General features: G+C 43.8%; 1 protein-coding gene across 2 annotated transcripts in view; it reads left to right on the forward strand.

Annotated features, from left to right (window-relative positions):
• Sox5 (SRY-box transcription factor 5) overlaps positions 1-25,491 on the forward strand; it is a 1,007,323-nt gene that overhangs the window by 169,135 nt on the left and 812,697 nt on the right. The gene's annotated exons all lie outside the window — the stretch shown is intronic.

The raw sequence follows: 25,491 nt of genomic DNA on the forward strand, positions 1-25,491 counted from the left end.
TGTGTGTGTGTGTGTGTGTGTGTGTGTGTGTGTGTGTGTGTGTCTCCCCATGTCTTTGTGTGTATGTGTTTATATTTAGATTTACAGAGGTAGATTGACTATGCCAAAGTGTATGAATATTTCAAATGATTGTGTTATCTGTTACCACATTGCTTTCCAGATAAATCTGTGCCATTTAACCTTGCTATAGTAAATGTAGAAATGAGTTTTCTTCTCCATGTACCCACCAGCCTTGGACATTATAATTTTAGTATTTTTCAAGCTAAATTACTTGGTAACAGTGATTTTAATTTTTCAAGCTAAATTACTTGGTAAAGGTAACCTCCTTCTCATTTTAATCTGAAGTAAGATGGATACCGTCCATTATTGTGTTCTCTCATGGGATCCTATGGGAGTTATTTACTGTGGTATCTTCCTGAGTGATTTAGGAAGCAGTAGAAGCTAGTTGTAAATCTTTTATGTAAGTAGTGATGTTATGTACCCAAATGCTTACACATACACCGATTATAAAAGGTAGAAATACTTGATAGTCAGGTTGTTCAGATCCAGTGTTCACAAACTTCCTTTGAAAGGCTAGAGCATAAATATGATAGGCTCAGTGGGCAAGGTCAAGATATTGTGTAAGTAAAAATGAAAAATAATTTGCACAAAATTTGACATAACCAAATCATAATAATACTTGAGTAGTTTTTATGCCGAATATCCACTCAAGAACAATTGAACCTGAAGGGAGGGTTTTAACTGCAGTTTTGAAGTTTGTGTCTTTGTCATCAGGTTGGTTATACATGTTCAAACTGATGGAAAATATTCAAGCTATTTATATTTGACACAAGGTGAGCTCTTTGAAGGCCAGTGCTGGGCACACTGTGTTTTAGATGGTGACTTGTGTATGTCACTGGCCGGTTGAACTTTTCTGGTTTTCCATCACTGTGATAAATACTTGAAACATCCTTCAGGAGTAAAAAGGCTTATTTTTGCTTGCCATCTTGAAGGATCTCATTTATGGTCAGGTGGGCCTCTGGACAGCATTTGGGAGCCAATGGTGGAGCAGAAATCACTCCACTCAGGGCCAAGGAGTTAAAAGAAATTGAGAAGGGGCTTGGGTCCTACCATGTCTCAAAGACATGCCACCAGTAATCTAGAGTCCACCTCCAAGGAACAATGTTGTGGTGGAGACCAAGCCTTTACATTTGGATCCTGATGGACATTTGAAATCCTTCAAATACTGTTTGTTGATGAGTTTCTGTTCCATCAAACTTTATTTGAATCTACTTGGGAATCTATAACATGCTATATATTATCAAAATGTGTGTGTGCACACACATAAACATGTGCATCTTTGTGTATAATGTATGTAGCTGGAGCTGTGAGATAACTCTGCATTGATAACAGATTTATCTAGCAACACCCCTATGTTGAAGCACGTTCTCTCTTTGGATGCAGGAGTGAGAAGTGGGAGAGGAAATCTGACTGTACAGACTCCGATTGGGTCTGTGGGGAGAATGTGTGAATGATCTCTTTTTCCTGAGAGTCTCATTATGCAGCCCTGGTGGGCCTAGAACTGGCCATGTAAACCAGAATGGCCTCCTGCCTCTGCCTCCCAATGGTGAATCACATGCATGTGCCCTACACATGCCATACTCCTGTGTGCGCATGAAGCCAAGTATGAATGCATCTTTCATTAAGTTCTGCTTCTGCTAACGTTTGGGGGGTTGTGGTTTTGCTTCATAGTCACCATTGACAAAAGAGAAAGAGAGACTTGAAAACTCTTAATTTTCTGCAACCCATCCTCCAAGTCTTTCAAGTCTTAACATTTTTTTCATGTTTCTTTTTATTTTATTTTATTTTATTTTATTTTATTTTATTTTATTTTATTTTATTTTATTTTACAATACCATTTAGTTCTACATATCAGCCACGGGTTCCCCTATTCTCCCCCCTCCCACACCCTCCCCTTACCTCCAGCCTACCCCCCCCATTCCCACCTCCTCCAGGGCAAATCCTCCCCCGAGGACTGCGATCAACCTGGTAGACTCAGTCCAGGCAGGTCCAGTCCCTTCCTCCCAGACTGAGCCAAGTGTCCATGCATAAGCTCCAGGTTTCAAACAGCCAACTCATGCAATGAGCACAGGACTTGGTCCCACTGCCTAGTTGCCTCCCAAACTGATCAAGCCAATCAACTGTCTCACCTATTCAGAGGGCCTGACCCAGCTGGGGGCCCCTCGGCCTTTGGTTCATAGTTCATGTGTTTCCATTCATTTGGCTATTTTTTTTCAATAATTGAGTAGAACCGAAATTTATTATAAGCCACAGTAGTCCTAGGGACCTCCATACTATATATATAGCCTCTATGGTTCTATGGGCTGTGGTCTGATTGTTCTTTATTTTATATCTAGAATCTACTTATAAGTGAGTACATACCATGACTGTCTTTCTGGGTTTGGGTTGCCAAAACCATTTGTTGAAGATACTTTCTTTTTTCCATTGTATAGTTTTGGCTCCTTTGTCAAATACCAGGTGTTCATATGTGCATGGATTAATGTCAGGGTCTTCAATTCGATTCCATTGGTCTGTATGTCGGTTTTTATACCAGTACCAAGCTGTTTTTATTACTATAGCTCTATAGTAGAGTTTGAGGTCAGGGATGGTGATGCCTTCAAAGGTTGCTTTATCATATAGGATTCTTTTAGCTATCCTGGGTTTTTTGTTTTTCCATATGAAGTTGAGTATTTTTCTTCCCAAGTCTGTGAAGAATTGTGTTGGGATTTTGATGGGGATTGCATTGAATCTGTAGATTGCTTTTGGTAAGATTACCATTTTTACTATGTTAATCCTACCTATCCATGAGCATGGGAGATCCTTCCATTTTCTTATATCTTCTTCAATTTCTTTCTTTAGAGATTTAAAGTTCTTATCAAAAAGGTCCTTCACTTGTTTAGTTAGTGTTATCCCAAGGTATTTTATATTATTTGTGGCTATTGTAAAGGGTGATGTTTCTCTGACTTCTTTCTCAGCCCTTTTATCATTTGTGTATAGGAGGGCTACTGATTTTTTTGAGTTGATCTTGTATCCTGCCACTTTACTGAAGGAGTTTATCAGCTGTAGGAGTTCTCTGGTAGAGTTTTTGGGGTCACTTATGTATACTATCATATCATCTGCAAATAGTGAAAGTTTGACTTCTTCCTTGCCAATTTGTATCCCTTTGATCTTCTTTTGTTGTCTTATTGCTCTAGCTAGAACTTCTAGTACTATATTGAATAAATATGGGAGAGTGGACAGCCTTGTCTTGTTCCTGAATTTAGTGGTATCGCTTTGAGTTTCTCTCCATTTAATTTGATGTTTGCTGTTGGCTTGCTATAAATTGCTTTTATTATGTTTAGAAATGTTCCTTGTATTCCTGATCTTTCCAAGATCTTTATCATGAAGGGGTGTTGGATTTTGTCAAAGGCTTTTTCAGCATCTAAGGAGATGATCATGTGGTTTTTTTTCTTTCAGTTTGTTTATATGGTGTATTACATTGACTGATTTTCATATGTTGAACCATCCTTGCATCCCTGGGATGAATCCTACTTGGTCGTGATGGATGATTGTTTTGATGTATTCTTGGATTCGGTTTGCCAATATTTTGTTGAGTATTTTTTCATCAATGTTCATGAGGGAGATTGGTCTGTAGTTCTCTTTCTTTGTTGCATCTTTGTGTGGTTTGGGTATCAGGGTAATTGTAGCCTCATAAAAAGAGTTTAGTAGCATTCCTTCTGTTTCTATTGTGTGGAACACTTTGAAGAGTATCGGTATTAGTTCTTCTTTGAAAGTCTGGTAGAATTCTGCACTGAAACCATCTGGTCCTGGGCTGTTTTTGACTTTTGATGACTGTTTCTATTTCTTTAGGGGTTATTGGTCTATTTAAATGGTTTATCTGGTCTTTATTTAATTTTGGTATGTGGTATTTATCCAGAAAATTGTCCATTTCTTCCTGGTTTTCCATTTTTGTGGAGTACAGGTTTTTGAAGTATGATCTGATGATTCTCTGGATTTCCTCGTTGTCTGTTGTTATGTCTCCCTTTTCATTTCTGATTTTGTGAATTTGGGTGCTCTCTCTTTGCCTTTTGGTTAATTTGGCTAGGGGTTTGTCTATCTTGTTGATTTTTTCAAAGAACCAACTCTTTGTTTCATTGATTTTTTTGTATTGTTCTCTTGTTTTCTATTTCATTGATTTCAGCCCTCAATTTGATTATTTCCTGGCGTCTATTTCTCCTGGGTGAGTTTGTTTCTTTTTGTTCTAGAGCTTTCAGTTGTGCTGTTAATTCATTGGTATGGGATTGCTCCATCTTCTTTATGTGTGCATTTAGAGCTATGAATTTTCCTCTTAGTGCTGCTTTCATAGTGTCCCATAAGTTTGGGTATGTTGTACTTTCATTTTCATTGAATTCTAGGAACTCTTTAATTTCTTTCTTTATTTCTTCCTTGACCCATTGATGTTTCAGGTGGGTATTATTCAGTTTCCATGAGTTTGTGGGTTTTCTATAATTTTTGTTGTTGTTGAGGTCTAACTTTAAGGCATGGTGGTCTGATAAGATACAGGAGGTTATTCCAATTTTTTGTATCTGTTGAGATTTGTTTTGTGTCCAAGCATGTAGTCAATTTTTGAGAAGGTTCCATGGGGTGCTGAGAAGAAGGTATATTCTTTTGTGTTAGGTTGGAATGTTCTGTAGATATCTATTAGGTCCATTTGAGTCATAACATCTGTTAGGTCCTTTATTTCTTTGTTAAGTTTCAGTCTGGTAGATCTGTCTTTTGGTGAGAGTGGAGTGTTAAAATCTCCCACTACTAATATGTGGGGTTTGATGTGCGTTTTAAACTTTATTAGTGTTTCTTTTATGAATGTGGGTGCTTTTGTATTTGGAGCATCAATGTTTAGAATCGAGACTTCATCTTGGTGGATTTTTCCTGTGATAAATATGTAATGTCCATCTCTTTTGATTGATTTTAGTTTGAAGTCTATTTTATTAGATATTAAGATAGCTACACCAGCTTGTTTCTTAGGTCCATTTGCTTGGAAAGCCTTTTCCCAGCCCTTTACTCGGAGGTAGTGTCTGTCTTTGAAGTTAAGGTGTGTTTCTTGTATGCAGCAGATGGATGGGTCCTATTTTCTTATCCATTCTGTTAGCCTGTGTCTTTTTATAGGTGAGTTGAGACCGTTGATATTGATGGATATTAATGACCAGTGATTGTTAATTCCTGTTATTTTTTGTGGTTGTGTTGTGTTGTCCTTCTGTGGTGTATGTTGGTGTGGGATTATCTATTGCTTGATTTTTCATGGATGTGTTTAGCTTCTTTGGGTTGGATTTTCCCTTCTAGTGCTTTCTGTAGGGCTGGGTTTGTGGACAGGTATTGATTAAATCTGGTATGTCCCCGTCAGCTGCCACTGGGTCTGAATGTCCCTGTCGGCCGCCGCCGTTGGGCCCGTCTACCTCTGTGGGCCGCTGCACAGGCCTAACCCCAACACCCAAGAAAGAAGCTATCTCCGTGGGACGGAACCAGAATGAATCTGAACACTCAGACTTCAAACTGTAGGCATCTGAATCCTCTCCCAGATGGGTTTCAGCTGAGCGGGGTAGTCTCACCAACACCTCCAAGTTGTTGGGTTTCACAGGATCAGCAGCTGGGCCCTGGGTTGTCCTCAGACGGAGTGTTCAGATTCGTTCTGGTTCCGTCCCACAGAGATAGCTTCCTTACCGGGTGTTGGGGTTAGGCGCGCCCCTGTTCTACGCTGTGTCTGCTTGTCTCCATCGCCGGGCCTGTCTTCCTCTGTGGGCCACCGCTGGGCCTGTATGTCCCCATCAGTTGCCGCTGGGTCTGAATGTCCCTGTTGGCTGCCACCACCAGGCCCGTCTACCTCTGTGGGCCGCTGTCACAGGCCTACCTGCGTCTGCTTGTCTCTGCCACCGCCGGGCCTGTCTACCAAGTCTTAACATTTTTATATTCAATTTTTATTTACTAATCGTTCCCCAGCTAAGCCATTCAATTTCTATGGTTTCAAGAATGAAAACAAAAGGGGGGGGGGTGATTAGAAAGACCAGAAATGAAATGGAAAGATAACTAAAATGTAAAAAGGCAAGTGAGTCCTTTAACCTACTTCAGAAATTCACTCTTCTATCTTGAAAGTTCTAAGAATTTGATCCCTAAATCTAAGACTTTATTTTTCTTTAGACTTCTAATGAACAGAATTTTGAGAAATCTATCAAAAATTTTAACACACGTAGCTGTTTTCATGAGCATTCTGATGCATGGATTGAATTTATTTTTCCTTCCCCTACCCATTTCCCTCTTTCCCTCTCTGACGCCCCCTCCCCCCATCCTTGCTGTGACAGCATCCCATTGCGTAGTCCTGGCTGACCCAGAACTCGTCATCCAGATAAGACTGGCTTTAGACTTGCATCGATCCCCTTGCCTCTACTTCAGAATGCTGGCATTATTGGTGTGACCACCATGCACAGCCTTCTGGATCAGAGTTCATAACCAATGACTCGGTACAATATAATGCAAAGACTGGGTCTCTTTCTACTGCCTAATCAACTATAATTAACACATGATTAATTCAGTTTGCTATTGTCATTCACATAGCAAACATTCCTTACCTCTTCTTTATAGATCATTTTGACCTGCCTTTTGTTCGATGGACTGCATGATGCTGTATATTCTCCATATCTATGTCTATAATTCTATATATAATGTAGGCTATGCATATTTTTACGACAGTGTGTTATTAAATGCTTGCTTTTCTCAGACAGAATCAGCACAAGAGAAAATTGCAGCACTGTTAATTTCGGGTTTGTTTCCTTCTTCTATTTACTTCCAGGAACACTTTGACAAATCGTGTCCCAAATTTATATTTCTGCGGTCTTCTTGACAGTTGCCAGTCCAAAATAACCACACTATGTGTTCTCCTCCATCCTCATACTATTTCTTTAGCTGCTGAAATGTGTGCTATTTTTAAAATGTTACTTCTGCCCTTTGTATTTTAGACGTAGCAGGCTTTTACACTTTCTTGTAGATTTAGACTACGTTTCTGGATTCCATGAACAAAATTTGCTTCAAACTCCAATTACCATCACGTGTCAGCGGGACTCCCAGGCTCTGTGATAGTTCTCCATTACTGCAGTAAACACGACCCCATCAGCTTATGAAGAGGGGGCAGGGTGCTTGACTGACAGCCCTGGGGTTTCAGTACATGGTCTCTGGTCCTGTTGCTTTAGGTTTAGGGTGAGATAGACCATCATGGTGTGGTGTGTGGTGTGTAGAACTGATCCTCTTATGTCTGAAAAGCAAAAACAGAAGAAGAGAAAAAGACCAGAATCCTCAGTTGCCCTCAGTCCCTATCGACCTAAACTCTCCTACCAAGTCTTAGTTCTTAAATTTTCTAACATTTCCCTATAGTGCCAGGTTGGTGACCAAGGCTTGAATGCAGTTATCTTTGATGGACAATCCATAGCTTTCATAACTAATTTTTTATGTAGTTACTGTTATTATGATTGATAAATACATGATAATTACTGTTAGAACAAATTGCTTAACCAGATAGATATTTTTTTTTTCTTTTGGTTGTTTCTTAAGACCACATCTCATGTAGCTCAGGCTAGATTTAAACATGCTGTATAGCTGGGGTGGTCTCTGGCCTTCTGATGTGCTTGCCTTCCTTCCCAAGTGCTGGGTTTACATGTGTGCCACCAACCTAGACTGTTGATGTAATATTCTTCCACCAGAGAAGAATGAAACGGGATTTCAGAGTCCTTCACTTATATTACTATTTTCCTGGGCCTGGGAATAAACTCCAAGCAAGCTATTGATGGCTGTGGTTGCTTTGGGAAGGCCAGCCATCTTATCTTTTGGGGAGCACCCATCCAGTTGAGGCTCACACTAGGAGTACAGGCTATTTTAAGTCAAATCAGGTGTATTGATGAGATTTGCAAACACTTCACTTCGTGCAGATGATGCTAGTATCTGCCTACCTTACCAACTCTTTAGCACTGTGACACACACGTAAGGCTGGCGGTCATATTGTCCCATGAGTGTGTCCTGGACCAGTGACTCCTCATGAATGTGGGTGCTGAGAAAGAAACTAGGTTTGAAATATCCCAAGCCAGGGGATAACATGAAAAGACCAGGTCTCATCACCCCTCTGAGTGGGTACCCAGTGACCTGAAGGCTCCCTGCCAAACCCTTTTCAATCCACTTGCCATGTCATTGGTGGTGTACTTCAGTTTTGTCAGCACCTAGACTATATCCGAGTTCTTTCCTCTCAAGAATCCAGTGACAACTGCATTTTATACAGAGATTAATATATCCTGACATTTTCCTTTTTTGACAGTTATTACCCAAATAGAATTTCTCCAAATTCCTCTACTTTAAGGACACAAACTTGAGATAGTCAGTTGAAGAATTTGATATATGGAAGTAATTCAGGATCGTTTCTGTGGGTCACATTTTCTTGTTGTTCTTGTCAGGAAGAGGGGAAAAGGAAAGCAGGGAGAAGGGAGAGACAGAGGGAGGAAGAAAGGGAAGGAGGGAGGAGGAAGAATGGGGAGAATGGAATGGGAGATGGGAAGGGATGGGGGGAGGAAATGAGGTAAGCAAGAAAAGATGGTAGGAGATGAGACAGGGAGAAGGGAGGGAGGGAGGGGAGGAGGGAGGGAGGGAGGGAGGAAGGGAGGGAGGGGAGAGAACAGAAAAGTAGGCAAGCACAATTTAGAACTCAGGAGTCCTTTAAGATATTTTTTAGATTTATTTGTTATTTATTTATTTATTTATTATCCCACATGTACGAGTATTTGTTGTTTATTTATTATCCCACATGTATGAGTATTTTACCTGCATTTATGTCTGTACACCACATGTGTGCCTGGTGCCCTCCGAGGTCAGAAGAGGGCAAGAAATCATCTGGACTGGGAGTTATAGGAGGTTGTGAGCAGCCATGTGGATGTGGGAATTGAACCCTGGTCCTCTGCAAGAGCAACAAATGCTCTTAACTGCTAAGCCATATCTCCAGGCCCCTAGAACTCAAGTCTTTCTCATTCTGGTGAACAGTGGCAGATTGTTTTGTGGCCCTAAACATACACAAATTTTGGACAAGTTATCCAGATTTTTGAATTGGACTAATGATGGCACCCTTAGGAAGGAGACAAAACATGATTCAGATTTTTTTTTTTTTCGAGACAGGGTTTCTCTGTGTAGTTTTGCACCTCTCCTGGAACTCACTTTGGAGACCAGGCTGGCCTCGAACTCACAGAGATCCACCTGCCTCTGCCTCCCGAGTGCTGGGATTAAAGGCGTGTGCTACCACTGCCCGACATTGATTCAGAATTTTTGTTTGCCCAATCTTTCTAGATAACAAGCTTGAGCTCCTCGTGTGTGTGACCAGAGGGTGGGCTTGTCCTGGGGTGATAGGTCTCAGCTAATTTTAAGCAGCGCCTCCTGCAGAGCTGTATGTAAAATGATTTGAGGAATGAAGCCCAGTTTCTCCCTTCTGTGGGTACATTTTAACTTCAAACACTTCCGCAATGTCACAAGAGCATCTTTCTGGCCCACCCAGCTTTGATGGGCATCAAGAAATGGAGTCAGATCCCACACCGTCCTTTTACAGCATCCTTCCTGGTCACACGAGTGGACAGGAGTTTAGAAAATGCATCTGGGGCACCTCCTCCCACATCCTTCCCCGATGATTTTGGGGTGTGCTGATGGATGGGCAGTGTCAGTTGCAGGAAGTCTGCATGTGTGAAGGTGGACGGCACTGCCAGACCAGCACCAACAGGGTTAAGCAGCTTGCCAGCATGAACAATGGGGACTGGGTAGCTCTAAATGAGATGAGCTGAATATTTCATTCGGCCACTCAGCTGCCTGCTCCAATTGCCTCCTTTGCTAAAATAAGAGCTTAATCTAAAGTGACAACAACATCAGTTTCTGCGTGCTCCAGTCACACTGAACATGACTTCCTTAACATAAACACTATTTACATGGACTGTCTGGATAGAGTGGGGAATCAGGAGCGTGCCCAGCTAAGACACAGGCTACAATGAAGGACAAGGAGCAGGCAGCTGAGAATTAACATCAGCAAATGAAAGCCTGACCCTCAGAGGGCATGTCCCTGATACATTTCCAAATGAGAGAGCATTGCACCAGTAACCCTAGCTTCTGTCAGGTCTGTGGCATTTAAAATAAAATAGCACCTTTTCAGTTTAGACACTTAACCAAATGCATTATGTCTGACCCATTTTCCAACTTCTGTGACATGAGGGGACAGATCCCTAGCTGCAATTATTAGGATCGTTCGAACATTTGCAACCAATAATCTCACTCCCTCATACTCCAGCTCACTGTGGCCATGAACTCCATCTAGATAAAGAGGGCATTTTGTTCTGGGGGACAGGGCAGCCAGCAATATCAGGGGAGTGGCAGACAAGATGTGGTCTTTGAACTGCAGGCTTTGATATCCCTGGGTTTGAAGGTGGTCTCCAGCTGAAGAGTCCTGGAAGATTAGAAATAAAATTGTGACAATGCACTGACTTGTCAGAAGCTGAAAAATAATTTCAGTGACTTATATATTTCCAATACTGGGGAATAGATACTGAGGCAGTTATCAATCTGGGCTCTGAGTTATTGATGGCCTCTGTCCATGAGGAGAATGCTGTTGGATCAATTATCTCCACTGTGCTAGTCTCCTTGGGGGATTTTAAGGATCACAAAATATCGAAATATTGTACTTAGTCCTATTAGAATTATTGCTAGTTAATGGAATTTAGTGGTTTCCCTATTATCCTCATGGATAAGGAAAGGAAGGCACAGAGGACTTGCTAGGATGTTGAAATCATGCAAAGCTATAGAGCGCCAGGGAAAATGTGTGTGTGTGCACATGTATTTGTGTACACTTGTGTGTGTGTGTGTGTGTGTGTGTGTGTGTGTGTGTGTGTGTGTGTGCATGTGCAAACGTTCATGTGAGGCAGAAGGCCACCCCAGAATACCATTCTTCAGATGACATCTACCTTGGTTTTTGGAGACAGAATCTCACTGGCCTGTGACTTGTGAAGTGGGCTGGCTGGCCAGCAAGCCCCAGGATTCCCCTGTCTCTCCAACACTGGGATTGCAGGCATGCTCCTTTGTGCCCGGCCCTTTCTATGTGGGTTCTGGAGGCTGAACTCAGACCATCCTGTTGCAAGGCAAGGATTTTACCAACTGAATTATCTCTGTTATCCGCAGTATCATTTTTGGTCAATTGTCTCCACTTCAAATAATCACAAATGCTCTTTCCCATTTTCAAATCAGTTCTCTTAAAGTCTTCCTTAGTTGAACCTTCTAGAGGGGTTTTTTATACATAAATATGTCTTTGGAGTCTACTGATAAAATGGTAGCTCTTATTGCTCATGTCCCAATTGTCTTCTGTCTGTGTCGGACATTCTCACCCTGTCCCCCAGGCCCTGATTTGTGTGATTTGGGAAGCGTGACATCCCCAGAAGGCTGTGTTAGGATGCTCAGGTGTCAGCATCCCTCCCCGAAGAAGAAACAAGGTGACCCTGCCACTGCAGGTGTGGCTTTGCCTCCTTGGGGACACACAGGACTGGGCTCCTCCTCAGAAGAGCAGGCATTCCCTCCACGTGTGCTTTTCCAAATTATGAGTCCTGTCAACACCATTTGCCATTTTAAAGAAAAACCTTCTAGTGCTCTTTGTGACTTAAGAAACATGGACAAGAAGACAGTGTGGGAGCCCTTCCTCTCTCTTTACTGACCATGGAGCCTGTGTTCAGGTCCTGTTGTATGTGGACTCCTAAACGAGGTAAGTGTCCTCAGCGTCTGGAGAGGACTTGGACACTTTCACAGATAGTGTTTGCACATTGTGTCTTACCAAGGCAGGTCCCACATGTGTAGAACCGAAGAGGTGGGGATGATCACTCCTGTGAGACCTGTGTAAGTGACAAAGATGTCAACATCTGTCTCCGGGGAGCCAGCTGCCTCTTCAATTTGTCTCCATGTTTGAGGGCACAGCAGTACTAGTGGTGTTGGACCCTGCTTTGAAGTGGGTGGGGGAGGCAGCCTCCATCCTGAGAGTGAAATTAGAGGCTCCGAAAAGCCACTGGGAGCACATCATCTCTATCTTATGTCTCTCCTTCTCTCCGTGGTGATGCTTTAGACTGTCATTTCTTCCCACTCTAGAGATGTCCCTGGTGCCTTGCTGTCTCTTATCATGAAGATACATTTGTCTCTTGTTAGAAATGACAAAATGCACTTGGGAGGTGGGACAATTTCAAAGTTGAAGCCAGCCTCAGCTACATGGTGAACTCCAGGGTACCCTGGGCTATGAAAAGGTACCCTGTCAAGAAACTCAACGGGAACAAAGAGCAAAGACACTCTCTCAAGAAATAGGCTCCAGGGACAGGGTATCTAAAAATAGACTCTGGGCTTCTAGGAAGTCTTTTGCGTCATTTCCGCTAGTCGCCTGTGCACTAACACATTGCTAGTGTGCTCACATCCCACTCCAAGAGCTTTGCATGTGTGCAGCTTCTCATCATGTTTCTCTGACGATGTGGGATGTTTTAAGAATGTTTTACCAAACTGATGTCCATCTAGAAAGAAACACCTTCTAGAGAATGTAGCCAGAATCTCCTTGATCTTTAACTTTTAGAGAAAGACGTTGATTGTATGTTGTATATGTTGGATTTGATCTTATTTCATCCTTTGAAAGTGGATGGACAGGATTTATTTTTTGTTTTTAAATTTATTAAGGTTGATTTGCTGTGTGTGTGTGTGTGTGTGGGTGGGTGGGTGGGTGGTCTATGGAGACCAGAACGTAGAGTTGGATCCTCTGGAGTACTCAAATCAGTGTGGGTGCTCAAACCAGAGCTCCATCCTTTGATGTACTCTTAGTGGCTGAGCCATTTCTCCAGCGCCTTTAAAATAATTTTAACTCGACCTGAAGATTGTACATGTTAGGAGAGGCCAGGCAAGGTTCTGACATGTGTATACCGTTTATGTTGCTTAAATCTACTGAAGCATATTTATCTCTATAGAATTTTTTTTATGATGAAAAGTAGCTTTTTGAGAATCACATTTTGTTATGTATAGTTACTCAACATGCAATAAGTAAAGTTTACCAAATTTAAAATTAAATGGTGGTATCTCAATCCCCCCTGCTGTGTGGGGGGGAGGGAGGAAGGGAGGGAGGGAGGGAGGAAGAGAGAGAGAGAGAGAGAGAGAGAGAGAGAGAGAGAGAGAGAGAGAGTGAGTTATCTTCTAAGACTGACCTCAAGCTCATGGATATCCTGCTGCCTCAGCCTCCTGAGTCCTGGGTGTAAAGGTGTCTCCATTTCTTAAAGAAAAGCCATACCATTTAAAAAAACACAGATTTGACGATGAGCCCTCATTTTTACGGAAAGACCCCCACTTTCTAGCACACTCCACACAGAAGTGTGTGCATCTCCCAAACTGCCGCATGTGCTGCGTGTTGTTCTAAGGAAACCAACTTCCCATCACAACAAATGTCTAGCTCTTTGGAGTGGGCGGCATGTTGGCGGCCATGATGCAGGCAGTCCTGTACCCTTGCGAGTGGGGTGCTTCACCTCTGGTACCTGGTAGTCATGCTGCCCTCTGGGACTTGGTGGTTTGCAATTGTGCCTCACTGCTAGGACCACAATCGGAAGAGGTGGCGTGGCGACTGCAGCCGCTGTCTCTGCAGAAGGTAGTTGCAGATCCAATCCTGATGAGGTTGCTAATTTGTCTAATAGACAGTTTCGAGCAGGGAACAGGGTTTGTCTGCTAGCTGTCATCAGCCATCAGCCCCAGGCCGCTCCAGGCGGTGCGCTCGCTTTTGCCAGATTCTAATTTTGCTTTATTTTTCCTTAGCTCCCATCTACTTTATTCGTTTGTTATAATGGGGAGAGCAGTGGCTGAGATGGAAAGAGATAATAGTCCTTGTGTTCCACTCCTGGGCTGGTAGGCCTTATAGTCTGATGCTCGCTGGCAATCAAGGAACCAGCCTGGGCTGGCTTGTCATTGGCTGGTGGAGTGGAGAGAAGGAGACCTTCTCTCATGTAAGATCTGAGGGCACAGTCTGACTGCGGTACTTCCCAAAGCTGGCCCCAGTTCTCCAGTCCTCCAGGGTTCTCCTTATCTCCACCAGGCTCAGAGGTTATATTACTAAGGATGCTCATGTGAATCTTTTAAAAATTATTTTCTAAGTGTCTTCTATGTATTGGGTATTATCATAAGTGGCATAAATAACCATAAAGTATAGGGAGACTGAACTCCTGCTTTGTAGGAGTTTAGGAGTAAAATAAGAATATATAGAAATAAAAACAAATATACACACATGTATATGTATCTGTCCATGCACAGTTACACACATACATACATAAAAAGTGTGGTAATTTGAAAGAAAATGGTTCCCAGGCCAATAGTTCAACATCTCTTCCTGCTGCCTGAGGATCCAGATGTGGAACTCTCAGCTTCTTCTCCAGCACCATGTCTGTCTGCATACTACCATGTCCTGTCATGATGATAATGGACTAAGCCTCTGAACTGTAAGCCACCCCAATTAAATGTCTTCTTTTTCAAGACTTGCCATGGTCGAGACCCTAACTGAGACACAAAGACAAGGGTAAATCAAATAAGGAAAGAAAGGGTAGTGTTAGTGTTGTTTTGGATAATGAAGTCAGGGGAAGTGCTTTGAGCAGACCTAAGACTAGAAGAGAGACAAGTCCTGTGAGTGTCTTCGAGGAGACAGAAGGCAGGAAAAAGTGCCCAGATAAAGACCTGGGAGAGACTCGGCTCCCACAGTCACAGAGAGGGCGTGTCTCTAAAATAGGTTGTGGCCACAGCAGCATTAGGGAGATGACACCGGAGAAGAACACACACACACACACACACACACATACACACACACACACACACACACACACACACACACACACACACACACACACGTGTGTAAAAGCAACAGCACTTATGTTTTCATCTTCTGTGCGGTAGGAAGCCAGGTGTATGTGGGGAAGTGGATTTGTCAGGTGCATTCTTTTTAAGATGTATGTTATTCATGATGAGTGTATAGTTGTAGCAGGAATCTTAGAGAGTCTTATTAATAAAGTCAAACCTGTGAGCCAGGTATTGGGGTGAAGCTAGAAGATCAGAGAACCAGAACAAGCCACAACTACCTCACCTCGCCAGATCCTCAGCTGATCCTGTTTCCTCAGAATGGAGGCCTCTGAGTCCTCATCCAGAATGGGTCTCAGCTGAATTGCTGCTCAAAAGCCTGAATGCTTAACCAGCCAAAAGCTTCTCGTTTCTGGTCTTCATGCCTTGTATATCTTTCTGCTTTCTACCACCACTCCCTGGTATTAAAGGCGTGTGTCACCATGCCTGGCTGTTTCCAATGTGGCCTTGAACTCACAGAGATCCAGACAGATTTCTGCCTCTGGAATGCTAGGATTAAAGGCGTGTGCTACCACTGCCTATCCTTTATGTTTAATATTGTGGCTGCTCTGTCTCTGATCCCAGATAAGTTTATTAGCATGTACAATATTTGGGGGAATACAATACCACATTTCCTCTCTTTTTGTCTAAAATGTAAAAAAGCTTATAACTAATATAAGAAAAATTATATCCAGTAAGTATATACAATACACACAGTCAAGATTACATTAACGATGTCTAGTCCATTAACATTTGACAGATTCAGATAAAAACTCCATTATATGTATATTAACAATGTCCAGTCCAGTAACATCTGATAAACTCAGACAAAAAATTTTCATTACTTATCTTATTTAAAATAAGTAGTTCCATAATAAGTAGATTCCATAATCTCCCTTTTTGTCTTATCATATCCATATTCTCTTTTTTCTTTTCGTAGTACATTCAGTAGTCTACCTTTTGTCATTTTTATATCTTCCCCTTTTTCTTCAGTGTAAATTCAGTGATCTACCTACTTATCCTATTATTTATCTTTTTTCTCAGAGTAGATTCAATGATCTTATATCTTATTCTTTTTCTTTTTGCTTTCTAGGGATGAAGATATCTTTAGGGAATCTTGAAAAGAAAATTTTTGGGTTAATTTTTAAGTCCTGCATCATTTGTCCAGTCTCTGCATAAAAGGAAAGTTCAGGGCTTGTCACAAGTCCTTGCTCGAGTAGTCTGTCAGGCTGGATCATCTCAGCTAGTCATCTCAAAATTGTCCTGACCAGTTTGTAGTCCAAAGTCAATCTTTTCTTAGTGTTAATCAGCTTAATGGCTTTATCATAGTCCACATGGAATCGTCATTGTGGGCTCCTGCCATTTTTTGAAGATTTCAAAGTCACTGTTAGGCGTGGTCATGGTTCTCTGCAGACTTTTTTTTTTTGTGCCTCCTCTGTGGTTTGGAGCAATCACAGTCTGATAAATGTCTGTCTCTAGGAACCATGAACATTCTTCCCTAGAATAGAAAATCTTCACAGCAATTTCTCCCCACCATTTGTCTTGCCAAACTTTTCCAAACTGACCTTTGCCGATGCTTTCTTGTAACTCGATGGTCCTGGCAATTCTTCTCTGAACCAGCAGCAGTAAACCCTTTGTCCCAGGTAGCAGCATCACCGCAGTCACCAACACGATGAGAAGGAGCCAGCAACTCAGAGCAGCAGCCACTGCCTCCATGGTCCCACCACTGTTTGTGGTTCAACCCCGGCCAAAGCTTCTCCTTAGCAAGCCTCCTAGGCCAGTCTCAAACTCAGGATCCACATACCTCTGCCTCCTTCAGTAAAACCTACCGGCGTGCACCATCACAACCTGCCAAGTGTAGCTCAGGTCTGACCTGACCACAAGGCCCACAGGCAAGTAGATTTTTTGAGAATTCGTACCACGAATGTTGGGCACCAGATGTAGCATGAATCTTAGAGAGTCTTATTAATAAAGTCAAACCTGTGAGCCAGGTATTGGGGTGAACTGGAAGATCAGAGAACCAGAACAAGCCACAGCTACCTCACCTCGCCAGATCCTCAGCTGGTCTTGTTTCCTCAGACTGGAGGCCTCTGAGTCCTCATCCAGAATGGGTCTCAGCTGAATTGCTGCTCAAAAGCCTGAAAGCTTAACCAGCCAAATGCTTCTAGGTTCTGGTCCTCATGCCTTATATACCTTTCTGCTTTCTACCACCGCTCCCTGGGATAAAAGGCTGCTTTCTGTGATGAAAGGCTTGATGAGTCACCATGCTTGTCTGTGCGCTTCAACACATGGATCTCTGCCTCTGGAATGCTAGGATTAAAGGCGTGTGCTACCACTGCCTATCCTTTACGTTTAGTATTGTGGCTGCTCTGTCTCTGACCCCAGATAAGTTTATTAGCATGCACAATATTTGGGGGAACACAATACCACATATAGTAACTGGCCATGTTTATGGTTCATAATGTGATGTTTTAAAATGTGGGATGCCAGGCATATTTTAAAGAGCACATGTGCAGAGTAGGGTGTGGGACTCGAGAGAAGGGATGGGGATGTGTGTGCAAAGACCACCAGAGGGAAACTTGGCTGGCACCAGAGGGGCAGTGGCGATGATGTGTGGGCTCAGAGGACACCTGCAGTAGAGAATGACTTGATGGGAGGGGTGGGGAAGGAGAGCCGCCCCAGGCGACACTTAGATGAGAGTATCTGTACTATGATTTATATTGGGAAAGAGAGGGTGGGATGAGGTGACAGCTAGCTAGAAGTTGTTTTTGAACATCCATTTTTGGTAAATTGGGAATAACGTGCAAAGGAAGTTTCAGAAGACTCGAGACGAGTGCATGCTGCTCTGAATTTAAACGAGGATATAAACTCCGAAAGCCCCGGGACCCCATGGATGCACTTCCTCCAACAATGCTTCACCTTTTAGCAGTTTCATAACTTACCCGGACTGCCCCCCACCCCCGACTGAGGACTAAGTGTTCAAACACATGGGCCTGCAGGACGTTTCTCACTCCAGCCACTGGGGAGGTAGAGAGAGTGAGGGCCGTGTGCTTCAGTTCCAGCCCCATGTGAATGAGTGCGCTGGACTCCACAGTGGCCAGAGATAGCCAGAAACTGAAGTGGTGGGGGAGCGTAAGAAGCTTGTCATCAAAGAAGATGAAGGGCCTGGAGAAATAGAATTTGCCTACTTAACAATTTTACTGATTATGTATATTAGCCCCACTTTCCTCTTTAGTTTAAAATGACAGCAAAAAGATGGCACTTTAATAGTCCAAGGAAATTATCTCAGCTTTTGCAAGACGGGGAAGATGTCAAAGCAGTTTGTGTTGTGTGCTCCCTGCTTGTCTACCAGAACCCCTCTGCTCTAGGGCTGTGGGGCTGGGGAAACGGTGCCTCCGTCCATAGAACCCACATTTCAATGCGCTATATCCAGAAGCCTGCTTTGTGTGAAGATTTGTCCTTTTTCGTTTTGTCTTGGTTTTCTGAAGAGGTTTCAGGGAGCCCAGGCTAGCCTTGAACTTCTGATCCTACTGCGTCTCCTCTACAAGTGCTGTTATCACCGATGCACACCACTATGCCTGGCTGCTCACTTCTTTGGTGAAGATAAGCTTCCCAAAGATTGTGGGAGGCCAGCATGAATTAGAGTAGAAAGTCCCAAGAGTGTTGTGATCCATGGAGATGATGAATGCTGTGGCCCCATGGGGAGCAGGTGTGTGGGCTACTGCGGCAAGGGCTTGACAGAAGTCACGTGGGTGACTTCTAGTGTCCATTAAAGCCAGCACTCCTACCTCTGCCGTATTTTTAGCCACTATGTAAAGGTACTCTGGTATGATCTCTCACGTGGTTCTGCCAAACTATAGAAATGAGGATGCTCTGACCAGTGTGGACACTGTCCACACAAGCCCCTTGTGCACTCTCTCACTTCCAAAGGGTGTGAGGTTTGGAAAACGGACAAGCCCAGGAGTGTGCTGTGTAAGTTTCCACAAACCTGAAAGATTCCACTCTGCTGCAGGGGAACTCTTGTAAGCTGACGGTAAACAACTCACAGTTACTTCAGGAAGTCCCTGAAACTGACCAGATTCACTAGGCCCCTTCCTGCCAGAGTAAGCAATAGAGAGTCCCTTTCAGAAAAGGTAAGCTACAAAAAAAGAAAAAAAAGTCTCAGACAAGCTAAGCTGCCAAGAAGGTTCTGAGATCCAACCACGTGCCTGGAAGATGTGGGAAGCAGCCTGGAAGAGGGTTAGATCAATTGAGTCCCTTGGAAAGAACATTCCAGCCTCTTGAGCTGCCTGCAGGCTGTGCAGTGTGCTCCCGGTTCCCAGCTTTGTAGGCTGTCACCTGTGCTGGGGTGGGCTTTGGTGATGCAGCTGTCCTGAGCCGTTTCTGTTTCTGTAAATGCCACTTCATCCACGTTCCTGTAAATAGCCCCTATGAAACTCAGGCTCTCCAAGTTGGACTTTAGTATCTGTAATTTGTTCTCTCTTGGCTTCCTCATCTGGGATATTACACATGTGTGCACCTCCCCAGTAAAAGTTCCGTCACACAATACTGTGATGTGCTTAGCTGTGTACCTTCATTTCTGGACATCAAGGTGTACCTCATGAATACTTAACTAAAGACCCATCAGGCTCAGAGAAGGTAGCAAGTCTGCGGCTTATGGGGTGGTTCAGATGGTGAAGGACTGAAAAGTGTGAGGATCAGCGTTTGGATCTCCATGACCCAGGTGAAGATTGCTGTCCTCACATGTTTCCCCACCAGTCCTGGATTACAGAGCAGTGATAAGCAAAGACTGCTTTAGACAAAGTTCAGTGAGAGCTCACCTACGGCTGCCCTTCCCTTTCCCCACAGCACTCACTCCCTACAAGAAAAACTCACATGGAAATTGCCCAGTATTTTTCAGCAATATTTTTATAGAAATTTGACTATTTACTAAAGGTCAATAGTTTTATTTTTTTATTATGGGCTTTTTATTCCTATAAGCAGTTTTGATTTTCACTATTCACAACTCAAAAGCACTCAGCTATCCAACTCTCTCTCTCTTCAGTGGCAAAGGGTACTGGGACAATGAAGTATTTGGGCAGACAGTCCCAGTGTGGCCTGCCCCCTTGTCTCCAAGTCCACATCTCTCCATGTTTCTCTGTCTTCACTGCTGTTCTTTGGCTTCACAATGGAGAAGCAAATTTTTGAAGTCATAAATTTTCTTTTTTTCCACAGGGGAATCTGGCTGTAATCTAGGAACCCCTTACAGGATTATATAATACGATGGGGTGGGATTGTTCTGTTTCTTTGTTTAGAGACAAGGTCTTATTATGTAGGTCCACCTGGCCAGGCACTTGCTATGTAGACTAGACTAGTCTTAAACTTACAGAGGTCTGCTTGGCTTGGCCTCTCACGTGATGGGATTAAAAACCTGTGCCACCAAGCTTGGCAGGATAGGATTATTTAATGTATACAAAGTAATGTCCCATGTCTCATGTATAACACCATAAAAATAAAATGCAAAGTCTAATATACTCCAGGGCTTAATAAAAGATAACTGTGATGATGATGGTGGCTTTGGGGATGATGTTGGTGGCTGTGGGGATGATGGATGTGATTATGATCACTGTGGGGTGATGGTGGCTGTGGGGGTGATGGTGTCTGTGGGGTGATGGTGACTCTGGAGGTGGTGGTGGCTCTGGAGGTGGTGGTGGCTCTGGAGGTGGTGGTGGCTGTGCGGTGATGGTGTCTGTGGGGTGATGGTGTCTGTGGGGTGATGGTGTCTGTGGGGTGATGGTGTCTGTGGGGTGATGGTGTCTGTGGGGTGATGGTGTCTGTGGGGTGATGGTGGCTCTGGAGGTGGTGGTGGCTCTGGAGGTGGTGGTGGCTGTGCGGTGATGGTGTCTGTGGGGTGATGGTGTCTGTGGGGTGATGGTGTCTGTGGGGTGATGGTGGCTCTGGAGGTGGTGGTGGCTGTGATAATGGTGGTGAGATAGTGAGAACATTAGTACATAGCTATCAAAGTCAATTTTGCAGTGTTTTGGGGAAAAGTTAGTTTATTATGAAATTAAAAATATTTAATTTTGATTTGAAGAAGTTTGTATAAATGGGAAAGGTAAAATGTGAAATTTACAATGTGCTCCACAGCTCAATCTTAACAAATCCTTGGAAGTGTGAGTGGGTTTGTTTCCTTTGTCATTTCTGTGACCCAGTGGCTGACCTGAAGGAGGAAGGCTTTGTCCTGGCTCACAGTTTGAGGGGCAGACGGCTCTGGTGGGGAGAACTGGGGCGGAGGGTGAGGTGGTTATTCCCATCACATCTACAGTCAGGAAGCAGAGAGTGGCCAGGAAGTGGGGCTGGACAGTAAACATCCTCAGCAAGCCACTCCTTCCAGAGAGACTCCACTCCCAACAGTCACCAGCTGGGAACCAGGGGTTCGAACACAAGTGTCCGTGGTGACATTTCATATTCACACCACAAGTTTAAGGCTCTTTTCAATGCCAGGAAAAGTGAGAAGACGCACCAGGATTAATGCCACGCTGGTCACGGTCTGTGTTAATGCACAAGTCAGCCTTGCAGAGCTTGGCTGTTGACCCAGATGCTATGGTGTGTGTGGGCAGTTTGCTCCAGCTGTGTGAGGATGGTGCTCTGTGGTCTTCTAAAGGCCATCACCACCAGCTCTACTCCATCTGGGGAGCAGAGATCTGTGTGAAAACTGGCACTGTTCATGGTCAGAGCTTGGAAAAGTGTGCTGGGGAATACGGTGTCTCGCACAGTGGGTCCTCCCCTCTGAACTGCAGATTCACATGCATAAGCCGCAGCCTGACAGTTGCATGGGATGTGTGTACAGTTTTCTGTGTGCTGTGTCCTCTCAGCCCTTCCTTGGTTCAGTTTAAGACAAACCTGCCCCTTTCGTTGCTCAGAACCCAAACTTCTCATCATCCTCACCTCCTTTCCATGTGTACCCGACACCTTAGCTCTTCCATGAGCACCCCACATCTCAGCCTTTCCAGACTGTACCCACCCATCATCTCTGCTATCTCCATGTTAGCCAAACTCCCTCATGCTTCCTCACCACACCCTTGCTCTTGGTCTCTTCTAGGGTCTAACTCTATAGCCCAGGTTGGCTTCACACTAGCAAGAAATCCTCCTGCCACAGCCTCTGGAGAGAGCTGCGACATCAGTGTGACCCACCATGCCCAGCTTCCCTCCAGTCTCTTTCTAATCTAGTCCGTTTGTGGTATCCCCACTATGGCCTTCCTATTGTTCATGCCTCAGGGCAGTCCTGAGCACAGCTGGCCTCACCCAGTGCCTGGTTCACCTCACGCCTACCCCTTTGCACTCTGTACCAGCTACACCACCACAGATGCTTCTCTGTGGAAGGCATAGCCTCTGGGCCTGTGAGGGTCTCTGCTCTTGTTCTAGTAACCCATAACTAGGTGACTCAGACACTTTCTTCTGGTGTTGACCAGAATGGTACCTTCTCAGAAAAGCTCTTCCTTCCACTCTAACATTTTATCTGCCCTTCCTCCAACTCTCTCCTTCACTCCCCCACACCCCAGTGCTTCCCTTTTAACAGAGTGCATGTCTCCATGCCCTGCCTCACCTCTGAGTACAGTGTCAGCTGTCAGAGAACAGGGTCTCATCTGTTTGCCCACTGTTTGCCCATCTCCAGGATGGTCCCCAGCACCTAGAGACGCTCAGTTTGTAAATCTTGCTGAATGAAAGAACAACCAGGGTGATTGGGGATGATTTAGGCTGTCATTCCACATAGATGCTTAGAGACACCATAACTCATCACTTCATAAATTCTACATGGGCAGCTTTGAGGGGGTTAAAGTCAAATTCTTTCTTACATTTCAGCTATTTCTTGTGTGTGTGTGTATATGTATATGGGCATGCACATATTGTGGAGCACATATGGAGGTCAAAAGACAGCTTGCAGGAGTCTGTTTTCTCCTACCACGTGGTTCTCAGGGCTCAAACTCAGGCCAGTAGGCTTACTGCAGGTGTCTTTTCCCGATAAGTCATCTTGCAGGCCCTTAGTCCAATTCCTACTGCTTTATCTATAGCATTCATTTCCACTCTGCTCAAGTGTCTATTTGCTGTGGAACATGCCGCATTAGCTAGCCACAGGCCCCTGGATCTGTCTAACCCAGCTGATTGAACAACAAGCAATGTCCAGGTAAATCAAGCCTTACCTAAGACTGGACATGAAGGTTGATCATGGCTGCGATCCAGGCACTTGAGAAGCTGAGGCAGGAAGACTGTGATTTTGAGGCCAGTCTGGATACTATGTCTTTAAACAAACAATTTCAAAATCTGGATACAGCTTTCAAAAGATATTTCCAGTGTGATTATTAATACAAGATTATTAGCAATGCACACAAAGGGGTGCTTGTAAAGGGATTCATGGTAAATTTTTTGTTTTAATGGCCTGATCCCATTTCCTGGCTATAAGGTAGGAAGATGTTACTTCATTATTTAAAATGTTTCCCCATGTCATTCCATTGCCAATTGGTACAAGCACCGGTAAAGAAATATTGACACATCAGAGACCTGTGGATGCACTCAGTTTTCAGACAAACACACTTGTGCCATGTCCACCAAACCCTGTCTAGTACACATCTCATGTAATAGAAAGCTTAGGACTTAAAGGACTCTACTGAATAGAGATGACTCTGCGGGTCAAAGTACTTGCGGCACAAGCATGAAGACCTAAGTCCAAATCCCAGCATCATGTACAACTCTAGACTCAGTGTGTGCCCTGTGACTGTCTATCATGTACAACTCTAGACTCAGTGTGTGCCCTGTGACTATCCATCATGTACAACTCTAGACTCAGTGTGTGCCCTGTGACCATCCATCATGTAAAGCTCTAGACTCAGTGTGTGCCCTGTGACCACCCATCATGTACAACTCTAGACTCAGTGTGTGCCCTGTGACCATCCATCATGTAAAGCTCTAGACTCAGTGTGTGCCCTGTGCCCGTCCATCATGTACAACTCTAGACTCAGTGTGTGCCCTGTGCCCGTCCATCATGTACAACTCTAGACTCAGTGTGTGCCTGTGACCACCCATCTACAGACAACTCTAGACTCAGTGTGTGCCCTGTGACTATCCATCATGTACAGCTCTAGACTCAGTGTGTGCCCTGTGACCGCCCATCATGTACAACTCTAGACTCAGTGTGTGCCTGTGACCACCCATCTACAGACAACTCTAGACTCAGTGTGTGCCCTGTGACTATCCATCATGTACAGCTCTAGACTCAGTGTGTGCCCTGTGACCGCCCATCATGTACAACTCTAGACTCAGTGTGTGCCCTGTGACCATCCCAGTGCCCCTGAGGTAAGATGGGAGGTAGAGATGGAAATCCTAGAAGCCAACAGGCCAGTGAGCCTGGCATAAGGAGCTGTCAAGAAAAGACCCTGTCTCAAGCAAGGTCTGAAACATGAAGTTGTCTTCTAACGTGCACAAGCACACACACACACACACACACACACACAATCATACATAATCACACAGACACAATCATACACAAGTTCACACACACTATCATACACAAGCACACAAGCACACACACAAGCACACACATGCACAAGCACACATACACAGACACACATACACAGACACACACACACACACATACACACACACACAGAGGAGTGGAGGATTTAAAAGAAAACTAGGAACTTTATCAAATCTTTCAACTTTGGAAAAATAATTTGTATTAATTTAGAAAACGAAATAGACGTTTTACTTCTACTTACTTCCTTTTTATGAAGCAGGGAGTTTGGTCCTGCGTTTGAGTCACAGATTTGTCAGTGAGTAAAGCCATGTTATGATGGAGAGCAGAGTCTAGCTAGCTCCTTGGGCCCTAGCCATGGCCAAACTACTCTTTGGCCATTTGTAGCTGTGTGAGCAGTTGCCCACCACCAGACACACATATCTTAGGCTACACTGTTCTGCTCTGGTGCATTCGGCTTGGAAGTGCCCCTTCAGTAAAGACTCTACTGCTGAGGGACTGGAGAGATGGCTCTTGGATAAGTGGTTAGGAGCACTTGCTGCTCTTGCAGAGGACCTGGGTTTGATTTTCAGCACTTACATGGTGGCCCACAAGTGCCTCTAATTTCAATTCTAGGGATTCTGACTCCCTCTTCTGAGTTCCACAGGTACTGCATGCATGGTGTGCACATGCGTACACTCATACATACATACAGGTAAACACTGACATACACACAAAATATTTTCTAACAAGATTCCACAACTAAAAGTATATGAACTAAGTTTCTAAATCTTTTTCCAGTGGCCTTGTAGATGCTTTTCTTGGGAGTTTTATTTGTTTTATATTTCCATGGGGATTGTAGGGACACTCTCTCTAAATCTGATTAGTTGTTGCCTATTGCCAAACAAACTTAACAAAATATGAAATATCAACTGTATTTTCCTCATTTAACCTTCCATTGAGGTAAAGCTAGATCCATATAACCCAAGCTACAGTCAGTTTGCTATCATTATTGTCTTGAGCCTAGCTATCCAATACTTAGGGTGATTGCA

This window comes from Peromyscus leucopus, chromosome 3, assembly GCF_004664715.2.
Source record: "Peromyscus leucopus breed LL Stock chromosome 3, UCI_PerLeu_2.1, whole genome shotgun sequence".
In the NCBI taxonomy this organism is placed as follows: domain Eukaryota; kingdom Metazoa; phylum Chordata; class Mammalia; order Rodentia; family Cricetidae; genus Peromyscus; species Peromyscus leucopus.